We start from the raw sequence: 7,163 nt of genomic DNA on the forward strand, positions 1-7,163 counted from the left end.
GGATGGAGAGGAATTTGTTTAGTGTGTACAAGAAAATTTTCTGATTCAGTATGCGGATGTACCTACTAGAGAAAGTGCAAAATTTGACCTACTAGTAGGAAATAAGGCAGGGCAGGTGACTAAGGTGTCAGTGAGGGAGCATATTGGAGCCAGTGACCATAATTCTATTCATTTTTAATTAGTGATGGAAAAAGATAGATGGCATCTAAAAGTTAAAGTTCTAAACTGGAGTAAGGTCAATTTTGATGGTATTAAGTAAGAACTTTGGCGGCACGGTGGCACAGTGGTTAGCACTGCGGAGCCAGTGACCATAATTCTATTCATTTTTAATTAGTGATGGAAAAAGATAGATGGCATCTAAAAGTTAAAGTTCTAAACTGGAGTAAGGTCAATTTTTATGGTATTAAGTAAGAACTTCGGCGGCACGGTGGCACAGTGGTTAGCACTGCTGCCTCACATCGCCAGAGACCCGGGTTCAATTCCCGACTCAGGCGACTGACTGTGTGGAGTTTGCACATTCTCCCCGTGTCTGCGTGGGTTTCNNATGTAGGGGTATGGGTGGGTTGCGCTTCGGCGGGGCGGTGTGGACTTGTTGAGCCGAAGGGCCTGTTTCCACACTGTAACTAATCTAATCTAATCAACTTTGGGGGAGCAGATGTTCGCAGGTAAAGGGATGGGTGGAAAAAGGGAAGCTTTCAAAAATGAGATAATAAGAGACCAGAGACAATATGTTGCTGTTAAGGTGAAAGGCAAGGACGATAGGTGCAGGGAATGCTGGATGACTAGAGAAATTGAGGTTTTGTTCAAGAATAAGAAGGAAGAATATGTCATGTTTGTAGGAATCGGGTGATTCCCTAGAAGAGTATAAAGGCAGTAGAAGTATACTTACAAGGGAAATCAGGAGAGCAAAATGGGGAGATGAGGTAGCTTGGGCAAATAGGGTTAAGGAGAATTCAAGGGATTCTATAAACATATTAAGGACAAAAGGATAACTCAGGAGACAATAGGGCCCCTTAAAAATCAGCAAAGCCGCCATTGTGTGGAACCACAGGAGATGGGGGAGATACTAAACAAGTATTTTGCATCAGTATTAACCGTTGAGGATATGAACAATAGAGAATGTGGGAAAATAAATAGTGAAACATTTTGAAAAATGTCCATGTTACAGAGGAGGAGCTGCTCAACATCTTAAAATGCATAAAGGGGGATACATTACCAGGTGATCAGGTGTACCCTCTAACTGGGGGGAGCTAGGGAAGTGATTGCTGGGCCCCTTGCTGAGATATTTGTATCATTGATAGTCACAGGTGAGGTGCAGGTTGGCTAATGTGGTGCCACTATTTAAAAAAAGGTGGTAAGGAAAAGCCAGGGAACTATTGACCAGTGAGCCTGACATCGGTGGTGAGCAAGTTGATGGAGGGAATCCTGAGAGTCAGAATTTGCATGTATTTGGAAAGGCAAGGACTGATTAGGTATAGATAACATGTCCTTGTGTGTGGGAAATTCTATTTCCCATTTCATTGAGTTTTTGAAGAAGTAACAAAGAAGATTGTTGAGGGCATCAATCTGGTGACCTAAATGGACTTCAGTAAGGTGTTCAACAAGACTGGTTAGCAAGGTTAGATCACACAGAATACAGGGAGAACTAGCTATTTGGATACCAAACTGGCTCGAAGGTAAAAATCAGATGATGATGGTGGAAGGTTGCCTTTCAGACTGGAGGCGTGTGATCAGCGGTATGCACAAGGATTGGTGCTGGGTCCACTACTTTTCGTCATTTATATTATTGATTTGGATGTGAGCATGGGAGGTATGGTTAGTAAATTTGCACAGGACACCAAAATTGGAGGTGTAGTGGACAGTGAAGGAGGTTACCCCAGAATACAAGGGGATCGTGATCAGATGGACCAAGGAGTTGGCAGATGGAGTTTAATTTAGATAAATGTGAGGTGCTGCATTTTGGAAAGGTAAATTAGGGCAGGACTTATAAACTTAATGGTAAACTCATGGGGAGTATTACTGAACAAAGAGACCTTGGGGTGCAGGTTCATAGCTCTTTGAAAGTAGAGTCACAGGTAGATAGGTGTTTGGTAGAAGGTGTTTGGTATGTTTGCCTTTATTGGTCAGTGCATTGAGTATAGGAGTTGGGCGGTTATGGTACAGTTGTACAGGACATTGGTTAGGCCACTGTTAGAATACTGCATGCAACTCTGGTCTACCTGCTGTAGGAAGGATGTTGTAACACTTAAAAGGGTTAAAAAAAATTAGAAGGATGTTGCCAGGGTTGGAGGATTTGAGCTATTGGGAGAGGCTGAATAGCCTGGGGTGCCAGAGGCTCAGGGGTGGCCTTATAGAGGGTTATAAGATCATTACGGACATGGATAGCGTATATAGCCAAAGTCTATTTCCCAGGATGGGGAGTCCAATACTAGAAGGCGTAGGTTAAGGTGAGAGGGGAAAGATTTAAAAGGGATCTAAGAGGCAACGTTTTCACGCAGAGTGTGGTGAATGTATGGAATGCGCCACCAGAGGAAGTGGTAGATGCTGGTACTGCATTTAAAATGCATCTGGATGGTTATATGGATAGAAAGGTTTACATGGACCTGGGCCAAACGGTGGCAAATGGGACTAGGTTAGTTTAGGATACCTGGTCAGCATATACAAGTTGGACTGAAGGGTCTGTTTCCATGCTGTATGGCTCTATAGACATTTCAGGGGAGGCCAGCATTTGTTGCCTATCCCTAATTGCCCTTAAACGGAGTAGCTTCTTCAGCTATTTCAGAGGACAGATAACAGTGAACCACGTTGCTGGGATCTAGTGTCACATGTAGGCCAGACCAGGTAAAGATGGCCATACTCTATTTCCCCAGTGTCCACTCCATCGTCGTCAAATAATACGTAGTCAATTAATCTGCTCCCAAACCCTCTTTCCCTTTCTATTAAATTGCTTATCTCTTGAATTCCTCATTCTTTGCACTCCCAGTTCTTTGACGATTTTCCACCCGTGCAACTTACGTTCTTGCCTCCAGTTCTGGCCTGTTTCCCATCTTTCATCACGTCCCCTTGTCTTTCATTTTCAGTGAGGTTGTGAATTTTTGTGTGCCCACCTCCCCTTGTTTTATTCTCTGTGTCTGTGATGTAATCGCCTTCCTGCCGTCCAGTTTTGCCTATGACTCACTCGGAAATCGCTTGCGAAGCGGCGGCTGGGTCTCTGAGTCAGCCCCCATCGCCACCACAAACCCACCCCAGCCGATTCCGGGTAATGCCACTCTTTCGATGCCTGTAAATGAGGCGCGGCGAGCGACAGACGCAGGGCGAGGGAAGCCAGAAACAGGCCTGTTCCGTTCTCCAAGACAAACACACATAAGAGCGATGGAGCTAGATTTATCCTGCTTGAGAGCTCACAGAATACAGAATGAGATGTGAGCCTGTCATGGAGATTGCTCATATTTAAGCTTGTTTATGGTTGCTGTCAGAATATATTACAGACTGACAGCTGTCCTCTGTGGAGGTCTATAAAACCATGAGGGCATAGATAAGGTGAATAGCAAAGGTCTTTTTTTCAAAGGGGTGGGTGGGGGGTGGGGCAACTTTTTTTACACAGTAAGTGGTTAGTGTGTGAAATGAACTGCCAGAAGAATTGGTGGATGCAGTACAGTTGCAACGTTGAGAGAACATTTGGTTAACTCCATGGAAGGGAAACGATTGGAGGGATATGGGCCAATCGCAGGCAGGTGGGATTGGTTTAGTTTGGGAACGTGGTCGGAGTGCATGAGATAAAAGCAAATTACTGCGGATGCTGGAATCCGAAACCAAGAGAGAAAATGCTGGAAAATCTCAGCAGGTCTGACAGCATCTGTAAGGAGAGAAAAGAGCTGACGTTTCAAGTCTAACTCACCTTTAGTCAAAGCTGGTCAAGGGTCAGTTAGACTCGAAACGTCAGCTCTTTTCTCTCTTTACAGATGCTGCTAGACATGTTGAGATACAGGGGGCCTGCGTAGTCATTTGGGCTCTGCTGACACCTCAGCTAAAAATGTAATGATTACTCTGTTTTCGGTTTGCAAACAAAAGGAATGTTTACATATGTATGGCATGTCAATTGTACAGACCATTAAAGTATTTTATGAATAAAGTATATTTTTGAAATTAAAAAAATTATCTTTTGGTGTAGGAGTGGACTAATTAGACAATAGGATCTGTTTCCATGTGATGAGATTCTTTGACTCTCTCTTTCCTTAACTATGTAACTTTCTTTTTCCCAATCTGCCTTCCCTTTCTTCTCTATTTCCTCTTTAGTCCTTTCCACCTTCAGCCCCCACCCCTCATATTAATATTCTTTTTTTGCAAGGTTTGTCTACCTCTTGTTATTAATTTCTGCTTTATACTCCATCAGTCAGTTTATATTTTGCTTTTCTGTTGCCCTCTATCCTTCTTCAGGCACAGGATAAACAAAGTCAAAGACTTAACTATGTGGCTCAAGAATTGATGTGGATAGATTGTTTATGGCATTGGCATCAGTACTGAGGTGGAAGGGAGCAGTTCCGTTGGGATGGGCTTGACTTGAACCAAGATGAGTCGAGAGTGGGGAGCAGGTCAGGTAGCATCCGAGTCGCAGGAAAATCAATGTTCGGGCAAGAGCCCTTCATGAGGAATGTGCTGTGCTTTACCTGCACCCCACTCTCGACTCTGATTTCCAGTATCTGCAGTCCTCACTTTCTCCTCCTTGAACCAAGATGGGGCCAGTGTCCTGGTGAATTAAAGAACTAGGGCTTTAAACCAATTGAAAGGGGATATGACAACATTATATGGCAGCTATTTATATAACAATACCCAGATTGGAACAGGAAGGCACAGAGTACACCAACATTGAAAAGCAGCATTAAATAGGACCAAAATTGTTACAGTGCAGCAGTAGGCCACTCAGTCCATCATGTCTGTACTCCCTGCATCAATGGTACTAAAGTAAAAAACAGAAGATGCCAGGCACTTTAAATAGTTATTCAATATGCAATAATAATAAAATGAAAGAAGAGAAAAATAAATCAAGTGGAACATAGGAAGAACATTTAAAAACAATATGTGATGTGTCAAGGAAGTAAAGAAACCATATGGAATTAAATCACAGATCATAGAATCATAGAGATGTACAGCATGGAAACAGACCCGGTTTATGCTGACTCGATACCCATCTGCCAGCACTTGGCCCAAATTGGTCTAAACCCTTCCTATTAATAAACCATCTTTTTAAATGTTGCAATCGTACCAGCCCCCATCACTTCCTCTGGCAGCTCATTCCATACACACACCACCCTCTGCATGAAAACTTGCCCCTTAGATCCCTTTTAAATCTTTTCCCTCTCACCCTAAACCTATGCCCTCTAGTTCTGGACTAGAAGGGGAAAAAACTGTGTCTATTTACCCTATCCATGCCCCTCATGATTTTATAACTCATCCACGACCCCATTCAATGGTGGAAGAAGCTGGAGAGGCCAAACGCTCTACACCCATTCCTGTATACAGTACTGAGATAATAATTTTTAAAAAATAGAGTCAGAAGCAATCCATACTGGAAAATGCCCTTGAGAAGACTTCTGATGATCATTCCCCGTCTGCACTGCATATCTCTCCCCTTGAAATATTTCGCAAACTTCCTTCTGAAAGAAGGAGCTGAGAATGTGTTGTTGCAATTGTTACCACAGTCCACTGAAATCACTATCAGAGCAGAGAAGAACTATGCAGTGCTATTATTTGGAGATTGACTGCATTCCCCAGTTCACTCTGAGAGTACAAGCTTACTGAAAGGTCGAGTTGCAAAATGACATGAGGGATTGGCGTCTTGGTCGTTCCGCAGGCGGGACGACCAATCACCAAGTACAGTATTTGCATATGATACAGCAGAACCCGGTACCGTCGGAGGCGTCATCTGCGTGAAATGAGTCGAAACATTCCGAGTGCGGTGGCTTAAATACCGAAAGTATAGAGTTTCAGTATAAGTTAAGTCAGAAAGAAAATAAAAATCAATCAACATAACCAAAAAGTGTTGAATATATGGTGCTTTATATACCGTTTGTACAACCTTTTTTCAATGCCCGGATGATCCTCAGTGGTCTGGGGTGCAGGCTTCAAACCTGTAGCTGTCTAGCGACAGAGTGGTTCAATTCCACCTTTCGGGCGGATTTAGTAATGCAGGTGTAACTGGTCGCTCCTATAGACAATGAGTAGGCACGTGCAGCTAACGTGTTAATTTTAGGTCACCGACATTGGAGAAGATCATTTCAGAGGGTCAACGAAACTATGTTGTCCAAATATCTAATTTTAGAAGGTCATCTGGAGGAATGAGACCATAGGAGGTAGCATGGGCGATGGGTGAATATCAGTCGATGTTTCAGGATTCAGGCAGTGGAGCTATGGATGAGCTGAAGGTTACAGAGGGTAGAAATTGGGTGGCTGCCCCGGAAAACTCTACAGATCTGGAAGTAACAAAAACGCAGGTGAGAATTTCAACAGCAACAAATTTCAGTTTTAGCAGTAATTTTGATATAAATAAATATCCCAAGCTGCTTCACAAAGCACACAAGAAGAAACAGTCACTGATCCATACATAGAAAAAGCAAGGCGAGTGATCAGAAGTTAGATCTAAGAGTTGAACTGGTGGGCTTTTAGGGAGGACTTTACAAGATGAAAATCTGTTGCAATGGTCAAGCGGTTTAGTTGTGAAATCCCAAATCTCGGAACAGTTTGAATTTGTTTTTACAATTTGACCTTATAGACAGACACATTCCATGAGATTATCTCTCATTCTTCTAAACTCCATAGAATATAAACCCGATTTACTCTCATTCCAGGGACCAATCGAGTTAATTAACCTTCATTGTACTGCTTGCAGGGTAAGTGCATCCTTCCTTATACATATAAACTAAAATTCCATACACCAAAACCTGCACCAGAACCTTTCACAATTATATGGTGACACTTCTTTACTTGATATTGCCAATTCCCTTGAAGGCCAAAATGCCATTTGCTTTCCTAATTGCTTGCTTTGCCTACATGCCAGCACTTTGTGTTCCTTGTAAAACTACATCCAAGTCTCTCTGAGCATCAACATTCATAAGTTTCACACCTTTCAAACTATATTCTGCTTTTCTATTAAAACATGAATAACC

At 42.7% G+C, this 7,163-nt stretch overlaps 1 non-coding gene across 1 annotated transcript; it reads left to right on the forward strand.

Moving 5' to 3' along the window:
• Positions 1-6,087: 6,087 nt before the first annotated feature.
• trnastop-uca lies at positions 6,088-6,174 on the forward strand. Its single transcript has one exon. It is a non-coding gene; the product is annotated as a tRNA-Sec (tRNA).
• The last annotated feature ends 989 nt before the right edge of the window (positions 6,175-7,163 follow it).

This window comes from Chiloscyllium plagiosum, chromosome 3, assembly GCF_004010195.1.
Source record: "Chiloscyllium plagiosum isolate BGI_BamShark_2017 chromosome 3, ASM401019v2, whole genome shotgun sequence".
NCBI lineage: Eukaryota > Metazoa > Chordata > Chondrichthyes > Orectolobiformes > Hemiscylliidae > Chiloscyllium > Chiloscyllium plagiosum.